This window comes from Thalassophryne amazonica, chromosome 4, assembly GCF_902500255.1.
Source record: "Thalassophryne amazonica chromosome 4, fThaAma1.1, whole genome shotgun sequence".
Taxonomy (NCBI): Eukaryota; Metazoa; Chordata; class Actinopteri; order Batrachoidiformes; family Batrachoididae; genus Thalassophryne; species Thalassophryne amazonica.
This window is the reverse complement of record NC_047106.1, coordinates 4084063-4106516: the sequence shown is the minus strand read 5'-3', so window position 1 is coordinate 4106516 and position 22454 is coordinate 4084063. Positions and strand designations below refer to the sequence as shown.

General features: G+C 42.9%; 1 long non-coding RNA gene across 1 annotated transcript; it reads left to right on the top strand.

The window, feature by feature from the left end:
• Window positions 1-7267: 7267 nt before the first annotated feature.
• LOC117509081 lies at window positions 7268-20674 on the top strand. Its single transcript, XR_004560227.1, has 3 exons — window positions 7268-7366; window positions 11734-11739; window positions 20662-20674. It is a non-coding gene; the product is annotated as an uncharacterized LOC117509081 (long non-coding RNA).
• Window positions 20675-22454: the final 1780 nt, after the last annotated feature.

Below are 22454 nucleotides of genomic sequence, written 5' to 3'. Positions count from 1 at the left end.
TGCCTTGTTGAAGGCCCGGACGAGGGCGAAGACACATGCAGACCGGCGGCGGGCCCCGGCTCCCGCATATCGTCCTGGGCAGGAGGTGTGGTTATCCACCAAGGACATTCCCCTTCAAGTGGACTCCCCCAAGCTCCAGGACCGATACATCGGCCCCTTCACGATCCTCAAGATCATCAATCCCGCCGCAGTGAGGCTTCGGTTGCCGGCCTCGCTGCGGATTCACCCAGTGTTCCACGTCTCCCGGATAAAGCCCCATCACACCTCACCCCTCTGCACCCCGGGTCCGGCACCACCTCCTGCCCGGATCATCGACGGGGAACCGGCATGGACCGTGCGTCGGCTCCTCGATGTCCGTCGAATGGGCCGGGGTCTTCAGTACCTGGTGGACTGGGAGGGGTACGGCCCAGAGGAACGCTCCTGGGTGAAGAGGAGCTTCATCCTGGACCCGGCCCTCCTGGCCGACTTTTACCGTCGCCATCCGGGGAAGCCGGTCGTGCGCCAGGAGGCGCCCGTTGAGGGGGGGGTCCTGTTATGTGTGGGCCGCTGAAGAGGAGGTACTGCTGGCCCACCACCACCAGAGGGCGTCGCCACCTGGTGAGAGCAGCCAAGGTGACAGCTGTCACCCATTATGGGACACAGCTGTTTCAACTCAGCACCAGGGTATATCAGGAGGACGGCGTCTCCACCTCAGTGCCGAGATATCGTCTACGACTGAGGTAGTAATCTCCGCATGCACATTTAGTGTAAACTGACTAATCATTTGTAAAGCCTTTTCAGGAGTGTTGACTACTAGGAGCTTATTGCTTGGATAAGTACTCACCTTCCTGTTGTACATTGACAAGAGGTGGAGGCGGCTTCTCCCCTCTCCATTATCGGGTGCTCGCATCCCACCTGTGTGTGTGCTCTCTCCTGCCAGCAGTACCGGATCCGACGAGCGGAGGCAGTGGCCACCTGGGAATTCGGGACTTGGCGGTTCCAGCATCTCCAGGGTTCGGTGGCAGAGGAGATCTGGGTGGTTCCGGTTCTACTGAGACGGGCGTCTCCTACCTTCGAGCCTGCCCACACGACACCAGCGGATTCGGCCCCAAATTGTGATTGTTGTAATTATTGTGCTTGTTTCACAATAGTAAAACTTGTTATTTATCTTCCTCCATTGTCCGTTCATTGCGCCCCTGTTGTGGGTCCGTGTTCCTACACTTCCACAACACACTGTGTGTCAGTGCGAGTCATTGCATAAACTCAGCGCACCACAGCGCAGTTCATCTGAACAATTATGACGAGATGTTAAATCTATAAAAACATAATTTTACAGATACTCATAGCAAGGAATGAAAATGTACAGTAACTGTTTTACCAAGCTATTAGAATATAAATATTACAAATAACTACCTTTGAGATGATTCCAAATGCTTTCTCCACCTCATGAAGTGCACAAGAACAGCTGCAGAAAATTTCTCTGTGCTTTTGGAGTGATTAGAGGTGGTTTCATCAGCCAAACTCTGAGAGCAAATCCGCTATGAAATAATTATTTTATGTAACGCAGCATCTAGGTAGCACAAAGCGGGTCACATTGGCACAACAAATTGTGCAGCAATCCGGGGGTTAAATGCATGCAAGTGTCAAGGTGACTTAACCCTACGGTCACATTAGCTACAACTGACACAACCTGGTCTCATGGCAAGTCATGATTCAGCAGCACGAAATATACATTAATCTATTGGTTTGTGATGTTGTGAGGAAAAGCACCTCATTTTCATCACGGCAGCACAAATTCATTCTAATTCATTCTGTGACAGCTGCACGAAATTAAAAGTGAAGCTGGGGGGGTCAGGGTGGTTATGGTTAGGGTTGGGGAAAGGAGTATAGGATTAGTAATAGTGAGTTAAAAAAAAAAAAAACCCGTAACGAAAATTTGACTCATTTCGTGATGGGAAGAGAAAAAAAAACATGAGACTGAGCTGACTGACGGCACATAGTTGGCTTTGGTGCTTGATAGGGGTTCCCGGGTCATGCACGCTAACATCTCTGTAAGGTGTCTGCAGATCTCTTCAGAGGTGTTGTCTGCTTTAAAAAACTGCATTTTTAGATTCTGAAATGTTTATTTCTTGCTAATTTTTACAAAACATAAGAGAAACATTCTGAGCGTATTCTGCCATCATGGATTATTTTGTGCGCGTGAACAACCAGCTGATGTCACGCTCAGCATCTGACTCCCTGATTGTCCAGAGAGACATTTTCAAATATCCTGAGAAAAGTAGTGCAGTTGGTACCATACAATAACACAAACTCTGACTTATTCACTGATGACTGTGGCTCACGTTCTTCTTCTTCTTCTCTTGTGCGTTGAGTTGATGTTTTGCTCGGTGCCATTATGGTGTGTTCGGGGTACAACAGTCAGCAGTGGAACAGGAAACACCCGGTACTGAAAGTGAGCTGAGCTGATACCAGCGGTGAGGATGATCAGGGTGTCTACCTGGGTGGTTCCGCAGTGTGACGGATGCACGGCGCCGGTGCGTCCTCCTCAACCTGAGCTGAGCCTAGAACCATCTCCACCATCTGAGCTGTGAACAGTTCAACCAATCGAGACTTTTCCTTTTCTGACGGTTGGACTTTCATCATGCTGAGTGATTCTTTCGGTCTCGGGGGTTTGTCTTCAGTCCCGTGCAGGATTCAGACCCCCAGGATTCCAAACGCTGCTCTGAAACACGTTCTGTTCTCCTGCTGCCTGGAAACAAACCGTGACTTTTCTTGTCCTCGGTTTGATGTTGTCATCAGTTTTTTGTTTGTTGTGTCTGCTGCGACGCTGTTTGAAGGTTTGGGGGATGATTGGTGCCGCTCCCAGACAACAGGTCGGCTTTTTAGTCATTCAGATCCAATATTTCAGTGTGCTGCTGTAGGACAACAAAAAAAAAGAGAGACACAGAGCAAAAAAAAAAAAAAAAACACACAAACAAACGGCCAAAATGAAGAGTTCAGTTTTCTGCAGTGTGGCTGAAAATACCTCAAATTAGGGTTGCAAAAAATTTAAATTCATTAATGATACTTTATGAATGATTGAGTGATTCATTCAGCCTTACATCCATTTTCTACACCCGCTTATTACATGGCCACTGGGGGCGGAGCCTATTCCAGCAATCATTGGGCAAGAGACGGGGTTCACCCTGGAGCAGTCTGTCACAGGACCGACACACAAACACACTGACACCTACGGTCAACTTAGAGTCACCAATCCATCCAACCCGCATGTGTGTGGAAGGACAACATACAAAAAGACACAGAACGGACCAGGCGGGAAGAGAACCTGGAACCTGCAACAGTGTGACCCACTAAGACACCGCGTCTCCAATCGTCCAATTTACTGTTTATTTATGAACAATCAGAAAATGTAGAAGAGGGAAAAGAAACACTACAGGTCAAAGACGCGTGTTCAAATCCCAAAGACAGTGAATTGTTTTTGGAAACTTGTCAAATCCAGTATGAAAACACACACACACACACAATAAATTTGATTTTTTTTATTATTATTATTATTGTTTGTTACTTTGGATGATTGTTGTTTTGACTTTGTAGTTGTTTTTAAGGTGGTTGTGTAATTGAACAATAATCAAAAATGATCATTTTAAATGCAAATCCTATTTGTGTTTTTATTAACTACTGTTGTTGTTGTTGTTGCTGTTTGTTGGCTTTTTATGGTTGTATTTGTTTGATTCTATTTTGAACAATGGTCATGTAATTATACAAATAATCAATACTGATTATGTTAAACAGGAATCCTGCTTGTGTTTTTCATATTTGTTGTTGATTGTTTGTTGTTGGTAGGGTTTTTGGGGGGGAGGTCTTGTTTCTTTTGATGAAAATGGTTGAAACAGTTGAAAAAAGTTGAAAATCTCAGAAAGTCAAAGTTCAGAATTTGCTTTGAAAATAATTATCATTTCGTAGGAATAGTTGGCAATTGTTGGAATTGTTTGAGCTCTGCGTGGAAACTGATGCATGATGGGACAAAACACGATGATCTGAAGGACGTGTGTCTCAGAGATCTAGAGTTTGACTGCAGTGACGGTAATTTAGTCTATGAAAGAATAAATAGACGTCTATTTTCAGTATTAATCTTAGCATCTGCCTCAAAGCACCCACACCCACCCCCCACCCCCGCTCTCCGGTGAAGAGGAGCCCATTGTGTGTGATGAGACTTAGATTGCATGGCTCCCCGGGGAGCTGCTCTCCATTAGCTAAGGTGATCTAACAGGTAATCAGCAGATAATTAAAAGGCTTCACTCCTCTGATGGGAGGGGCTGAGGGAGGCGGCGAGCGTGCACGTGCACACATGAACGTTTGCGTGTATTCCTGCATCTCTGTGCCATTACTAGTGGATGTGGTCGGGGCAGGCAGCTTGTGGTCATTTAGTGTTATGGTGAGACATGCATCACTTTTATAGACACTCCCTCCGTCCTGGAGAAGGATCTTTGAATGAATATTGAAGGCGAAGTCCAGGTCACATGATGTAATCCATCCGGCATAAACACGTACGAGTGAGTGCTGAAGCTGCGGGATCATCTTATCGCCCAAGTCTAAAAACCACAGGAATGCGTGGACTTTACACTTCAGCATTATGTTACTATGTTACATCACTGACATTCATAGATCCTGATTCTTATCCTTTGATCCTCATTGTGATAGTTGTTCCCGATTACACATATTTGATCCCAATTGTGACCTTTGTTCCACCCTTTGATCATAAATACAATCTTTGTTCCTGATTACACATATTTAAGCACAGTTGTGAGCTTTGTTCCCCACTCTGATCATAAACACAATCGTTGTTCCTGATTACACATATTTGATCCTGTCCTTCGATCATAAGGATACCTTTGTTCCCGATTACACATATTTGATCCTGATTGGGACCTTTGACCTTATTTGATTCTGCTAGCTGACATTTGATCCTGAGTATGTGCTTTGTTCCTGATTAGACATCAATGTTCATGACTGTAACCTTTGATACTGTCCTTTGATCCTGCCGCCTGACATTTAATCTTAATTATAAGCATTTTTCCTGATTACACATATTTGATCCTGATCATGAGTTTTGTTCCTGATTACACATACTTTATGCAGATTGTGACATTTGATCTTGTTGAGTGACATTTGATCATTTTTATGAGCTTTCTTCCTGTTCACTCATCTTTGATCTTGATCATTTTGATCTTTGATCCTCGCCAAGAAGGGCATTGTGTTGTTGCTATTTGTCTGCCTGTTTGATCCTGATGTGCTGTACCATCAAGTGGTCCAAGGATAAGTGTCATGGAACATTGTGTCCAATAACAGCATGAAAGGAATCCAGATAATTTATTCTTAATGCAGAACTGCACTGATCCATTGACTTGGATCAACAGAATCAGGATCAAATATCATAAATGTCTGACCTCAGTTCAGATCAAAGGAACCTTTTAGTTCCTCAGTTGCAGCCTCTGAAATTACCCACTTATTCTTCCTCAGTAATCGGCTCCAGTCAGTAACCTGACTACGTTAGTTACTTTGTTTCTGCCGACCATTATTTTTTTTAAGTGGCCTTTCCACAGTGGTCAAAGTTCAGATCTGCCCCTGGATCTTTTGAGATGTTGTGCTGATAAACAGAAACAAACAAAGGGCAATGAAAACATCAACTCCTTGGTGGAGGAAATGACTTATGACTGAGGTTCTCCTAGTACCAGGACCTCAACTCTCCTAAATGTAGCGTGTCAAATTCCCAAAATTTGCTGTACTGATATTGTTGAGGAAGGAATCTGGACCAAGTGGAAGCTCCAGTCTGATCTATTTGTGCTTCAGTCCAACTCCACATGTTGGCACCAGAGCTTTGGAAATGCCTGTTGGAAAGTTCCATTCGATTAGGGCCACTTCTGAACTAAAAGATAGCCCTCGGTGGGACTTCGTTTGTAATGGAGACGTCACCAGACATAGAAGCCAAAAAGTAGAATTTAAGTATAAATTCTCGATGCCCTCGAGATGAAGGTAAATTCTGAGTTTTAATTGTGATGCTGAGTCCCAAGACTCGTAATTCCAGCCCGTCTTTCTGACCATTATCTTTCCCCTCAAGACAGTTATTTTAGTCAGGCCGTGTTCCATTTCCTGGGAAACCAGAAGGAAATGAGTTTTGGCTTTTTGCCTTGTTGTTAATAGAACATCCTGCCTTAATGACTCTATTTTCAAAAAGGATGAAATGGCTCAGTGATGGATAAAAATGATTTCAGGATATTCATCACTGCTTTTCCGTGGCACTTTCTCACACGTTGTTTGAACCAGTTCTGACTGATCCAGATGGTTCGACGAAACATCCAGCAGAAAGGTGAAGGAACATCACCTAATCAACCTAAACATCACCTGTTTAATTCAGACGGACACTTATTCATCTTTATCATTAATATTTAATCATTTCAGCACATGATATTGTTTGATATTGTTTTATATATATATATATATATATATATATATATATACACATATACAGGGTGAACACAAAAACACTCCAGGGTTTCAAATGTGTATAATATCAAAAGTCACATGAATAATTTTACAATTTTGAAGAAGAAGAATCTGCAAAAGAGAAAAAAATTGATGAGTTTCTGCAACTGTTGATACTAAAATAGTAAAATTATTCATGTGACTTTTGATATTATACATATTTGAAACCAAGGAGTGTTTTTGTGTTCACCTTGTGTATATATATATATATATATATATATATATATATATATATATACACACACACACACACACACACACACACACACACACACGTTGGACAGCTGACTTTTAGGGAAAATCTCTTAACAGTTATGCTCCATTTTCTTGGCTCTTGTGAAAGTCTTTATTGAAGGTTTAATCTGTTTACAGTTGTGTTCAATTTTCTAAAATGAATTTTTGTTGTCAGTAAGCTTTTCTGAAGCTTTTTAACCAGAACAATATTCCATGTAAAGAAATTATCAATAACTGAAGTTTTATATTTGCACTGTGATAGTGTTCACATTAGATCACATTGAGACGTTGTTGAGACACAATTCTGCTGTTTTGTCCGGGGTGTAAACATATTAATTGTTGCATGGTCACATGCAAACAGAAAAAGTCCATATTTGAATCTGCTGTCTGGGATGTTAGAGGACGGACAGACGGATGAATTCTGTCAGGTCTGCAGCAACCTCTCAGGCTTTTATTTTGAAATACAGGCTCTTATTGTGGATGTGCGACATAAACAGGCTTGTTGTTTTCAAAAATTACTGATTTCTCAAAAAATACTGGTCCAGTCACCTTGCTGTTTTCACAACTTGAATCCTCATGAAAAAGTATATAAGTATGCCGAAGGACGAAAGTGATGCTCCGGATACACAAATACACACAGGCCACACCCCTTTTATTATATGGATAACATGTTGGCTGCTTTACACCGGCTGCCTGTTCATACAAGGGCACATTTTAAGGCTCTTTTGTGAACCTACAAAATCCTGAATGGTGTAGCCGTACGTACCGTCCTGCACTCTGCAATCTTAGAAGGCCCGTCTGTTGTGTGTTTGTAAGGCTAATAATGGCAGACAGTAGAGTGCTTGCATATAACGCAACTGTTTTGTAGAAACATGTACCAGTTGAAATGCACCAGTTGAGTTCTGTGAGAACTAAGACATATTAAGTTTATTTTCTACCATTTTATTTGGTGAGGATGTAGATTTGCACAAAGTTGTCCTTCAAAAATCCAACCCCTTGTCCACATAGGGACACCTTGGGTGGCTCAAGTAGGGGATGGCCTGTTGGGGTGAAATATGGTGGAGGATCTTGGGTGCCCCATAGCTGCTACAGTAACCATGAAGGCCCAACAGGAACCCTGAACAGCGGACCAGGAGCAGGAGGTGAAGACTTGTAACCTGACAGCTGTGAAGGTGGATGAAGGCTGCAGCAGGTCCTCAGACCCTGATCGTCTGGGACTTCCTTCATCAGGTGAAGGATCTGTCAAGTGTTCCCACCTTTAACAAACCTACACACAGGCATCTCTGGGTTGATCCTGGGTGTCGATTTCCTCCATGTCTGCTGTCCCATCTGGGAATCAATCAAAAGACGATCTGTTTCTTCCACTGAGGGGCTGCCACAACAACAACAAGGTTATTTAAATGTTTGTTTTTTTATTGGCTCCTTGACTTTAAGATTGTTTGTTTGTTTGTCTGTTTGTGACGGGGCCAGCGGGAGTCGCTGTGTACATGGTCAGTAAACCTCAGTCTCCAAAGCCAAACGACACCAGGGCCCATGGCTTTTAAGTTTCTAGTCAGAGCGCCTGTCTCCGCCTGCTGGAGATCGTGAGTTCACATCCTGAGGGCGGAGCAACAGAGTGCCAGAGACAAAATACACAAGGCAGAGGCTAAACACCAACAGAACAATAACAAAACGAAAACAGCTGAAGGTTGTGATCAGTTTTAAGTGTGTTGACAGTGATGATAGAGTGCAGCTCCACGGTGAAAAACATATCAGAAGAGCTGAAGGGAAGATGTCAGGGACCGTGCTGTGCTGGCGAGATAATCTGCCCCCTGGTGGCTGAATCTTTCAATTCCTTTAGTGCCACTCAAGGATCAAAAATCAGCAGCAGTATGAAGTATGTTTGGGACTTAAGTCTTTTTAAAATCAGTTTTGTTTAAATAGCAAGAAACAAAACGTGTGCTCCTGAGCTTTTTTCATATAGAGGTAGACAAAAAGTCGACTGCGGACTCTTTGGTTTTGGACACACACACACACACACACACACACACACACACACACACACACACACACACACGTCTTGTGGTAAAACGTATCCCACATCTGAACTTCACCTCGAATGGCGTCCATTGTTGTCTGTATTGATTTTGTCTGTGGCACGTGCACGTGTCACAGTAGCACACTGACAACTCTGAGCCTTTGTCTCTTTGTGTGTTTGTGTTGAGCTTCCTCTCATAAAGACGAGGTGATTTTTGCAGCGGTGAAGCTTAAGTGGAGCAGAAAATAGACATTGACCTATTGTGTATGTCGGCATAATCGCTGTCTCTGTCAGGAAACACTGAGGCCAGAATGAACCGGGTCCACCTGAAAACACCGACCGCACTTTGTTGAAGAAAGACCTACACCAGCACACATTTGAATTTTAACATGTCTGTTTTGACTCCACCCTCAAAACTTTAGCCTGTCTGTCTGTTTGTTAGCCAGACGGACGGGCAGCGTCAGTTTGTGCACAATCAGGTGCACTGAGTTCAGTCCAGACTGAATTTTTGGTGAGTTGATGGTCAGCGTTTCTTACAATGCTGGACATGAGATACGCATCAGTCTGAGACACATGAACTGTGTTTTTGCAGTGAGACATCTTACTTTATGTGTTTTGGGTCAAGGATGAATGCCGTGAAAACGTAACTTTGGTAGGACTCATATTTTTGGAGAAACTATGGTAACTAACAGCAGTGAACAATGGACACTGATATCAGTCCCTGGTAAAAGGACAAGCTCTGAACAAAGGAAATATCTACCATTTCTAAAACATGTCCTCAACTAAATGTGCCAAATTACAAATACAGTTATTCACAAAACTTTCTAATTTCTTGTGCTTTCAGTTAAAATCATTAAAGAAACTTTGCAGAATTTATTACAACCCTTGAAAAATGTCAGCTACCTATTTTATAAACACGACCCAGTCTGGAGCCCATGGATCCCCACGGACAACACACTACTAAATTATATATTATTGGTGTTTTTACTAAGCCTGCTTCACTTTTTCATTGTTTAATTATCGTTGCAACTTGTCAAGACAATGCAGTTTACTGCTTTTTATAGAGCAATATTGGTCCGGCCCCCACAGTATTTGTTACCCTGTTGCTCATGTGGCCCTAATGGGAAAACTAATTGCCTATCCCTGATTTAGGGTCACTTAAAAACACAAGGGGGTGTAATGTGGAATAAAGGGGTGTATTTTGTTGGAGCTCAAAGTCTATCTGTGGGTATTCAAAGCCCAGGCTGGTTGATCTGGGCCTTGGACAGGCTGTACCCGGGCATAGAGTGGTGCTGTGGGTGTTCAACTCTATGCTGTTAAAGTCGACTGGTTGGAACTTGGACAGTTGTAATAAACAGTCCCTGGTGGGCAGCGTCTGGCTGTCTGGTGCTGGCTTTTGGTGTTTTGTGTGGAGATGTTTAACTCCTCTGTCTACGTCCAGAGTGTGGAAGTTGAGACTTCATCATTCAGGTTTTAATCAGTTGTGTGGCGTCTCTGGGCTGCGTGGCTGATTACATGCGTGCATATTTGATGAGGCGATGCGCTGTCATGCAATCAACATGACAGCGCATCATCTCGTGACACGTTTCTACCTCTCTGCACCAGGTGACAGCGAGGTGTCGTTCCTGATGGCACTTTAATTAATTTTGTTTGTCCTGTTCACTGATAGTCATGGACCGCTGGGTATCCATGTTCCTACTGCTGGGACTCCGTGTGTGTGTTTGCGTGTGCGCGTATGTGTGTGGGCACGTGCACGTCTGTGCTGGAACCAGCTGCACTTCTTTAGTTCTTGGTTTTGTTTTATAGATTTAGCACTTGTTCCTGAAGGAATATTTCAAAACGTTTGGCTTTATATGGGGTTAATTATTCAGATGGTGTGGGGTTGTTGGTTCTAATCCTAGTGTAGACTTGGTGATAGTCACAGTTCAGGCAAAATGAAGACACATCACTGATAATACAGACAGACATTCACTCTCACAGTCACACCTTCAGGAAGACTCCAAGGCGAATGCGAAACGAAAACGTAGATATACAAACTTCCAAGAAAAGGCGCCATGTGAGGTTTGAACCTTCCTCTGATGTGACTGTATTAAATGCTGCCACTTTGTGCTGCTTTAATGTCTTTAATGTCTTAAATACAGTCAGTGTTGATTGAAAAATTAGGTTTCGTATCTACACACCCTCTCAAATTCTGGGACTCCTAAAAGGTCACCATGGATGTTTTTCCCTTGAAATACGTCTGTCTGTCATCGTCATCACAATAAGAGACGTATTCGTGTTGACAAGATGAATTAGAGCTGATGAATCCTAAGCACTCAGTAATGGCTTTGAAATTTCACAGTCTTCATCATATTTTTGCAACAAAGGTCCAAGTGATAAAGGTCCCAGTGCTTCCTGTCACACTCTGACGATTAGCTCGCCGTTTGTCGACAATGAAAAAACTTCAATTAACATCAAACAGCACTGATGTCCGCCGGACTCTGTAGGATCCGAGTTGACGTCAGTCAGGCGACATTCATGTTCATTGTGGTACCAGAAAAATGTTCAACATGCTTAAAATCTTCAAGGATCGTGCCAAAACGTCACCAAGAGTCGAGCTGCAGTACCGCTACGTCACCTCTGCTAGCACACCGTTACTGCTCTGGTCACCTCCACAGAGGCCTCCTCTGGATCCCTTGGGTAGAAAATATGAAGAAATATGTAGAACCTGCCTCAATGATGCACCAGCAGCAAATGACACAATTTTTCTGCCAAGCTACGCTACAGCTCCGTGGAGTGCACCACCACATGACTGATCTACGTCCTATCATAAGTCAGTGAACTGTCTCCAAACGTTGCGTTCTGCCAGTACAACATCACCTTCCGCTGAGCTACATCCACCTGCGTTCAACACAGGAAATTTGAATCTTCTTTGATGTTTCACAGAGATTTTTGAGAATCTGCTACATTGGCCACTTCAGGTCACAGTGTGAACGGGACCTGATTTGTCTGGTAAATGGACTGCATTTATATAGCACTTTTCCATCTGCATCAGACGCTCAAAGCGCTTTACACATCATCATCAATTCATCACTTTTATTTATATAGCGCCAAATCACAACAAACAGTTGCCCCAAGGCGCTTTATATTGTAAGGCAAGGCCATACAATAATTACGTAAAAACCCCAACGGTCAAAATGACCCCCTGTGAGCAAGCACTTGGCGACAGTGGGAAGGAAAAACTCCCTTTTAACAGGAAGAAACCTCCAGCAGAACCAGGCTCAGGGAGGGGCAGTCTTCTGCTGGGACTGGTTGGGGCTGAGGGAGAGAACCAGGAAAAAGACATGCTGTGGAAGAGAGCAGAGATCAATCACTAATGATTAAATGCAGAGTGGTGCATACAGAGCAAAAAGAGAAAGAAACACTCAGTGCATCATGGGAACCCCCCAGCAGTCTACGTCTATAGCAGCATAACTAAGGGATGGTTCAGGGTCACCTGATCCAGCCCTAACTATAAGCTTTAGCAAAAAGGAAAGTTTTAAGCCTAATCTTAAAAGTAGAGAGGGTGTCTGTCTCCCTGATCTGAATTGGGAGCTGGTTCCACAGGAGAGGAGCCTGAAAGCTGAAGGCTCTGCCTCCCATTCTACTCCTACAAACCCTAGGAACTACAAGTAAGCCTGCAGTCTGAGAGCGAAGCGCTCTATTGGGGTGATATGGTACTATGAGGTCCCTAAGATAAGATGGGACCTGATTATTCAGAACCTTATAAGTAAGAAGAAGAATGAAATATGCTCTCTCCTTCTAGTCCCTGTCAGTACTCTAGCTGCAGCATTTTGAATTAACTGAAGGCTTTTCAGGGAACTTTTAGGACAACCTGATAATAATGAATTACAGTAGTCGAACCTAGAGGAAATAAATGCATGAATTAGTTTTTCAGCATCACTCTGAGACAAGACTTTTCTAATTTTAGAGATATTGCGTAAATGCAAAAAAGCAGTCCTACATATTTGTTTAATATGCGCTTTGAATGACATATCCTGATCAAAAATGACTCCAAGATTTCTAACAGTATTACTAGAGGTCAGGGTAATGCCATCCAGAGTAAGGATCTGGTTAGACACCATGTTTCGGGGATGGGGTAATGAGGGGATGGCAGGGGGAGAGAAGCTGCAGAGAGGTGTGTAAGACTACAACTCTGCTTCCTGGTCCCAACCCTGGATAGTCATGGTTTGGAGGATTTAAGAAAATTGGCCAGATTTCTAGAAATGAGAGCTGCTCCATCCAAAGTGGGATGGATGCCGTCTCTCCTAACAAAACCAGGTTTTCCCCAGAAGCTTTGCCAATTATTTATGAAGCCCACCTCATTTTTTGGACACCACTCAGACAGCCAGCAATTCAAGGAGAACATGCGGCTAAACATGTCACTCCCGGTCCGATTGGGGAGGGGCCCAGAGAAAACTACAGAGTCCGACATTGTTTTTGCAAAGTTACACACCGATTCAATGTTAATTTTAGTGACCTCCGATTGGTGTAACCGGGTGTCATTACTGCCGACGTGAATTACAATCTTACCAAATTTTACCAAATTTACGCTTAGCCTTAGCCAGCAGTTTCAAATTTCCTTCAATGTCAATGCCTCACATTCACCCCGATGTCAGTGTGCTGCCATACAAGGTACCCACTACACACCGGGAGCAACTAGGGGATTAAGGACCTTGCCCAAGAGCCCTTAGTGATTTTCCAGTCAGGCTGGGATTTGAACCAAGGATCTTCTGGTCTCAAGCCCAACACTTAACCACTAGACCATCACCTCCCCTAGAAACTTGGACTCTGTCCAGTAATCTAAGCTGATGACTGCCTGTCTTTGGTAGCAGGTCTCTTTGGTGGATCCTGGGGTACAGCTACAGTGACTTTGGGTCAAATGACAGGTTGTGTTGGGCCGTGTTCCCCAGTTCTGGGCCTCTGGTCCAAAGTACTGCACATTTTCCATTTGTCCCTGAACTAATCAGATCAGTTATTGATTAGCTGCTGAAATATTGTCCAAGGAAGTGAAATATTCACAGTTTATAAAACTGACAGCATGCTAGCTTTTCATATTTTGATCAGACAGGCATCAGATAATAGCTTAGTGTTAACATCATATACGAAATATCAACGAAATCTGCAGAGCAGTCGCTGCAATCTCACTCTGGATGGACAGATGAATGCACGAGATTGGTTCTAATATCTCCCATGTGGTACTTTGAAACATGCACTGTATGCACCTTAAGTGAACGTGTTTTGGAGGTTCTGTAACTTACACTCTGGTGTGACTTATCTACCGAAAAATCAAACATTCATTATTAATAATAATAATAATTACAATTACTGTTTATATAGAAATTTCCCAGGAATCAAGGCACTAAACAAAATAAACTCTAATAATAAAAAAATAAATGCCAAAAAATAAAACGTGCACTCTGACAATGCACACAAATCCCAAACTGAAGATCTGATCATACAGAAAAAGGTGCAACTTAAGTAAGGTTTTATAAGGTTTTACTGGTTCAACTTGTACTCAGGAAAATATGCTATTTGTCTTATTTCAAAGAATATTTTGTGCAGTTCCTTTTGCAAGCATTAAAGCATGTGTATATAATCACAAATTCGCCCTTTGAGTTTCACTAATTTCACAGAATATTATGTTTGTAATTTAGCCATTATGGGCGGAGTTTAACAATAGGAACAGAATTAACAGTCCAGACTAAACAGGTGAGTGATGAGGTCATAACTGGGCAATTCTACGGTCACAGAACGACAATGACGCCAAAACCTACACTGATCTGACCCGTCAGCATTTGCTCTGACTGTAACTTGGTTACCTGTCAGGAGGTTGGACCAGGTGAACAGGAAGTGTCAGGTAGTCCGGATGGTGACGTCTTCCAGTATTCTTCTCACACTTCAGTCTCAGGTTTGTCCTTCAGAAATCAGACTTTCAAGGAGGTAAAACATTCAGGCTATTGTGATTATTCTCACAAAGTGCAGACTCGGGGCTACAGGAGTGAAACTTGAAAGAAAAAAAACAACCAGTCGGATCAGTGGGTGTAAATAAATAAACAAACAATAATAAAGAATGGAGGCACCGCTGGCTGCACACGCAGCGAGGAGCCAATGAGCAGGCGGGCTGAATGGCCTGAAAATTGTGTGTAATGAGTAGGAAAAGATTAGAAGGAGCTCTTTAGGTCGTAAGTGTGACTTCAGTGAAAGAAAACGGCGATTCGGTGGCTGCGCAGAGGAAACGGAGAGCCGGGGAGCGAAAACGCCAAAGTCGAGGTTGAGTGCTAAATTCAAAGTTACAGTCTGTGAAAGTCGACCCACGGCCACATGAGGAACTGTGACATCTGGTTGTCATGACAACGCTTGATGCTTATTGATTATTGAGTTCATCAAAGCTGCTTCTCCTCCATCATCAATTCTCTGAATTTCAAATAAAAATAAACACAAATAAATAAACACACATCACCTTGATGGGAACACATGCTTGGTTATCGATGGTAGAACTTATTTAAACACTGCTGCTGTTCCGCTGACGCTCACACGGAGGAAAATGAGGGGAAAATTTTCTAGAACAATTTGAATGTAAATTCAAAACTCAGCAAAACACTCATTTTCTCTGCTGCAGTTATCTTTGTGTGTGTGTGTGTGTGTGTGTGTGTGTGTGTGTGTGTGTGTGTGTGTGTGTGTGTGTGTGTGTGTGTGTGTGTGTGTGTGTGTGTGTGTGTGTGTGTGTGTGTGTAGACCTCTCCTGGATTAGGTGACAGATTTCATAAAAACACATTTTTAATGAAACGTCAGTTCCGACCTAAAGATCTTCTTCACACTGCGCTTGACAATCTGATTTGAGTTGGATTTGGGCTGAAACTGGTTCAGTCCAGGTGGTCTTTTTGTGAATCTAAACAAATAGCAAGCAATCTAAGAAAATAGGATTTAAAACGGCTCAAATCCAGCTCCAATCCTGTTCAACCCATTTCCCAGACTTGGATTTGTTTTGGATTTAAGATGGATTTAAGCCAGATTTGTTTTAAAATTTGAGCCTATTTGAGCTGGATTTGAGTCAGATTTGAGCACGATCCCTCAAAGATTGAATGCAACTGTGGTTGAAATCCAGCGAGCTCGGGATCATGACATCAGACGTCCTCGTCTGTTTGTCCACAGCGTCCTCTCCACTTGTTCAGCAAACAACATTCATTTTCTGTGGTGCTGTTTTGCCAAAAAAGTCTGCCACACACACGTCCAGATCACACACACACACACACACACACACTTCCAGACCCATTTCTTTCGTCTTGAGCTGGATTGTGTGTCTGGGCTGAGCCAGATTTGAAAAACTGGTCTCAACGCTAACCGGCTAGAAAACAGTCCGGACTGAATCCAGCTCGAGCCGGATTAGCAACCCCAGTCTGAACGGGTCTTTTAAGCTGATTGGCTGTGCTTCAGTGTCATTACTGACCCGGCTAACACACACACACACACACACACATACACACAAACGTGTTGCTCCTCAGTTGTTCTGTTTGTGGGCGATTCATTTGGAATAATAACGGCCTCAGCGGCTGATGACGGTAACGGCGCCGGTGATTATGATGAAAGAACAGAACGATGGGGGAGGCGAGGGGAGTATGGGTATAGTTAAACGACAAAAGATTGCATAATTTAGGCTCCGTTTCTCCCCTCATCCATCCCATCTCTCCGTTTCTTGGCTCTTTACCTTTTTCCCACATTATGCTCCCTCTCTCCCCTCACCTCCTAACCTCCCCCCTCCCTCCCCTTCTCTCTTTCTGGCTAATTTAAAATTTGTCAGACGCTTGCGTCTTCTGGATGGCTGGCCTTTGATATTTTGCGAGCTCCATTTGGCACAAACAAGCCCGCGGCCCCGGCGCATCCTGCTGACTGCTGCACTCGTGGCGGACCCCCGCCATTTATCTTAGCCCCGGCCACCCAACGCTTACTCATTACAGGAGCCTCGGCACCAGCTTAACCCCCACCTCACCGCCCCAAACACACTTAAAAACACTGGGACTGACTCTGTGTGTGTGTGTGTGTGTGTGTGTGTGTGTGTGTGTGTGTGTGTGTGTGTGTGTGTGTGTGTGTGTGTGTGTGTGTGTGTGTGTGTGCGCGCACAAAAACATAAGCAAATGTATCAGCAAACACATCGAAGCCCCGCGGACTCGTGGGTAGCAACACGCAGAGACACCTGCACACACACACACACACACACACACACACACACACACGTGGCCCCTTTTCGCCCACTGCAGCGCTAAACGCTGTCATTTCAGCGTACGGTGTGAGCCGACGTCTTTAAGTTTCATAATCGAGCGTTTCCTGACTTCCCGTCGGGCTGCGGCACTTTGCCAAAGTCAGGTTTTGATTCCACGCTGCTGAAACTCTCGTTTTGATTCCCCCTGGTGATTTGATCTGACTTCATTCAGTGAAATCTGCTTCCTAGAAGCTGCGACAGCCTCAAATGGGACGTGTTACAAGTTACCATAAAACAGAACATGATTTAACGCAATGCTAAAATACCGTCAGCCGTATGAGCTTTGTCTTCTTTATAATTTGCAGTTGTTTTAATTAATTATTATGACCCTATTGTCTTACGTATAATTTGTTCATGTTCAAATCAAATCATCATTTGTTCATGTTGTGCAAATCAAGGAATATTTGTAGATCACCCTCTGTGCATTTGCAGGTATTAATGAGACAAGTTTAACTCCATAGGAAGTTAGCATTGAGTTAGCTTTGAGTTACCAGAAGTTAGCGTGCAAGCTAACATACGCAAAATGTCTTGTAAATGACTCCAGAGGTGTTATCAGGTTACAAAAACAGCATTTTCAGTTGAAGAAGTATTTATTTCTCGATTGCTTTTACATAATATACTGTCCCAGAAATTAAGCTCTTAGCAAGTAACTACACCAGGAAGTGATGTCACCATGCTAACTTCTGCAAAATGTCTTGTAAATAAGTTCAGAGGTGTTACTTGGTTCCCAAAACAGTGTTTTCATTTTTAAACAGTGGTGGGCACAGCTAACCAAAAAGTTAGCTTCGATAACCATTAATCAGATAAGTGAAAAGTTATCTTTTATGTCGATAAACCGATAAACTGCTAAAAAAATTATCTTTATTACAGGTAACCGATAACTATTAATACTGATTTGGACGCGGCTACATCAGATTACACTTTCGACTTCTGATAAACCAGTTTCACTTTAAGCACCGCAGGGGCTGCTGGGTAAATTCAAGGATCACAAACACAAAGAACACACGAAAAATGAGTAAAGAAAAAATAAAACCCCAAACACTGTCATCATCTTTCAAAAGCAGTAACACACAGTATTAGAAGTCACAGTTTATCTCAGTATTAGATACTCCATCATTTACAAACTAAAAGCTGTTGCTTTTTTCACATGCTTTGAACGCTGAGGCTTAAACAACTGAAATACATCCATTAATGCATTGATTGGCAGAGTAAAATACACGTAGTAAATATAAATTCTTACCTGGTAGTTTCAGTGGGATTCATCTGAATAAATAATCCATGTTTTAAATCCAAAACAATGTCTAAACGTGAAGAAAAGTCCCTCTGTACACACAGCTGTGCTGTTAGAGCTCCTCTCCCCCACAGAGTCTTGGTGAATAAATTACAGCCACAAAGAAATAAAATAAAACAATGTTAATTGTTTTGTTTTTGTGTCGTGTGGACAAGCCACTGTAATGTGCAAAGTGAACCTGAACTACACTACCCACAATGCTCCCTGCGTGGACCGGCCGGTCACGTTTTGCGCTTAATGATGACGTCATCAGTAAGCGACAGGCAGCCATTCTTCTCCGTGGCTAGAAACACACAACAAATGGACTAAAATGCTTGATTTTAGGGTTTACAAACGTTTTTGACCATTAAACTTTACCAGCAAAGAAAATGTTATCGGACTGAAAGTTACGGAACTAAATTTATTGGAAGATAATTGGTCCGATGATGGTTTTAAAACTTAAGCTGGGCATACACTGTATGATATTTTCAGTCGTTGTACTTGGCTCCAGCTCAAACTGTGTGACAAAACTGCAGGGTTTAAAAGTGCAGAGCGCATGATTCATGTTCTCACACTGTACGGCCCGATGCTCTGATGCGATCTGACTCTGCTCACATTGTATGTTCAAAAACCACACATTGGGCTTGTGTTTCCAGAAGCAAAACGTAACCGAAGCTTTTTTTTTCTTTTTTAAAAATTTATTTCATGCCTATCAGCGCGCACAGTGAGTGAAATCAGGTGGGGGGAGACTGAACGCATTTGCGCGCGCACACACACAGAAGACAGCAACATTCATGAGAGGACGGTAAAAAAAGAAAACATAAACATTCATAACAGGTGTTGCTACTTACACTGTTGTATAAATAAACTATATTTCATACGGAGCCTTACAGCTGTGCTCATCTGTCGTAAATCCTGTTGTTGTCTGCTGTGTGTGTGTGTGTGTGTGTGTGTGTGTGTGTGTGTGTGTGTGTGTGTGTGTGTGTGTGTGTGTGTGTGTGTGTGTGTGTGTGTGTGTGTGTGTGTGTGTGTGTGTGTGTGTGCGTGCGCGTGCATATACGTTCAGTCTCCCCCCACCTGATTCCACTCACTGTGCGCTCTATAGGCATGAACTTTAATATGATATTAGGTTATTGCAAGAGAACCCAATAAAAAAAACACAAGACGTTACATGAGATCACTTTTTGCTCTCTCCAGTGTTTGCTCATGGACAGTGCGTGAGGTAATCAGCGCATAGACGCTTGTAGCGCTGCTTCAAGAGCACGCAACAAGCGTCTATGCGCTGATTACCTGATCGGGAAGTGGTCGTGAGATGTAAACACAGCTCGTTACTCCATGTAGACTGCACGACGCAGGACGCACGATTAAGCTGAAACTCGGCGTCATCCAAAAAATTCTCGCACGAGTGAAACATCGGCTGAAAAAGGGCCAAAACTCGCACAGTGTAAGCCCAGCCTTATCTCAAAAGCTAATCCGATAGCAAAAGCATTAGCTTTGATAATTATCTGCTATCGGATTAGCTGAACTGTGCCTACCACTGGTTTTAGAAGTGTTTATTACTCGCTAGCGTTTACAAAATATACTGTATGAGAAACATATACGTATATAAACACACAAAACAAAGCGGGTTTGACAACACCAGCGACTGATGTCACAGTGCAGCTCTACTCTGACTGGGTATCACCTGCGTCACTCAAAAACAAAACTGAACAGACTGAAACAGAACTTGACTTTTTAACCTCTTAAAATGCATCAAGGTTACTCATCTTTAACCTGTTCAAGATCTGTGTCCCCAAGAATGTTCCCTGTGAATTTCAAGGCCCTGGAGTAATAGGACTGGACTTATGCTGAGCACAGACAGATGGACAGACAGACGAAAAGCAATAAAAATGCAAATTATCAGTGTTAAAGTGGCAGGTATTAATGTTATTAAACTGCATCAACAACCTGGGCAGCATTAATTACAATAATTCAGGTGTAATGTGACACATGTGCATGTCAGTGCTTTGACAGAATATTCCAGTAGTGTTGTGCATGTTCTCATAATGAGAAACAATCTACATCCCATATTTTTCAGTGTATAAGTCACTTTCTTATTTTACTGGTTTTGGAAATCCTGTGACTTATACTCTGGTGCAGCGTATATACTGAGGAATCACGTGCTTATTATTGTTGTTATTTCTTTCATTGTTATTATCATTATTATCATTATTATTATTATTATTATAATAATAGACATCTTAGACATCTGTCCATGACTTCCTGTTCCGGAGCACAGCGGTGTTCTGCTGTATCTGTTAGCTGTTTGAACTGAGCTGTTTGAGTTCTTTGAATTAACAGTCTTTTTCAAGACTTTTTTACTTTTTTACTTTTTTTTACTTTTTCACTGTGCTCCAACGCCTAAAGAAGACCTCTAACGGTCGAAGCATCGCGACGGAGCTCTTTTATCAGCTGGCCTTCATCAGCGTTGGCAGGCTAACTAGCTTGCTAACGCTTTCGTTTTTATTTTTGTTTTATTTTTTAGCACTGTTGTCGTGCTGCTCCACAGCTTGCCTAGTGGATTTTTATTTTATTTTTTAGCACTGTTGTCGTGCGTTACCTGTGCTGCTCCACAGCCTGTCTAGTGGATTTTTATTTTGTTTCTTAGCACTGTTGTCATGTGTTACCTGTGCTGCTCCGCAGCCTGTTCAGTGGATTTTTATTTTATTTTTTAGCACTGTTGTCGTGTGTTACCTGTGCTGCTCCGCAGCCTGTTCAGTGGATTTTTATTTTATTTTTTAGCACTGTTGTCGTGTGTTACCTGTGCTGCTCCACAGCCTGTTCAGTGGATTTTTATTTTATTTCTTAGCACTGTTGTCATGTGTTACCTGTGCTGCTCCGCAGCCTGTTCAGTGGATTTTTATTTTATTTTTTAGCACTGTTGTCGTGTGTTACCTGTGCTGCTCCACAGCCTGTTCAGTGGATTTTTATTTTATTTTAGCGCTGTTGTCGTGCGTTACCTGTGCTGCTCCACAGCCTGTTCAGTGGATTTTTATTTTATTTTAGCGCTGTTGTCGTGTGTTACCTGTGCTGCTCCACAGCCTGTTCAGTGGATTTTTATTTTATTTTAGCGCTGTTGTCGTGCGTTGCCTGTGCTGCTCCACAGCCTGTTCAGTGGATTTTTATTTTATTTTAGCACTGTTGTCATGTGTTACCTGTGCTGCTCCACAGCCTGTCCAGTGGATTTTTATTTTATTTTTAGCACTGTTGTCGTGCGTTACCTGTGCTGCTCCACAGCCTGTCCAGTGGATTTTTATTTTATTTTAGCGCTGTTGTCGTGCGTTACCTGTGCTGCTCCACAGCCTGTTCAGTGGATTTTTATTTTATTTTTTACCACTGTTGTCATGTGTTACCTGTGCTGCTCCACAGCCTGTCCAGTGGATTTTTATTTTATTTTAGCGCTGTTGTCGTGCGTTACCTGTGCTGCTCCACAGCCTGTTCAGTGGATTTTTATTTTATTTTAGCGCTGTTGTCGTGCGTTACCTGTGCTGCTCCACAGCCTGTTCAGTGGATTTTTATTTTATTTTAGCGCTGTTGTCGTGCGTTGCCTGTGCTGCTCCACAGCCTGTTCAGTGGATTTTTATTTTATTTTAGCACTGTTGTCATGTGTTACCTGTGCTGCTCCACAGCCTGTCCAGTGGATTTTTATTTTATTTTTAGCACTGTTGTCGTGCGTTACCTGTGCTGCTCCACAGCCTGTCCAGTGGATTTTTATTTTATTTTTAGCACTGTTGTCGTGCGTTACCTGTGCTGCTCCACAGCCTGTCCAGTGGATTTTTATTTTATTTTTTACCACTGTTGTCGTGTGTTACCTGTGCTGCTCCACAGCCTGTCCAGTGGATTTTTATTTTATTTTTTACCACTGTTGTCGTGTGTTACCTGCGCTGCTCCACAGCCTGTTCAGTGGATTTTTGTTTTGTTTTTTGGCACTGTTGTTGTGCGTTACCTGTGCTGCTCCACAGCCTGTTCAGTGGATTTTTATTTTATTTTAGCGCTGTTGTCATGTGTTACCTGTGCTGCTCCACAGCCTGTTCAGTGGATTTTTATTTTATTTTAGCGCTGTTGTCGTGCGTTGCCTGTGCTGCTCCACAGCC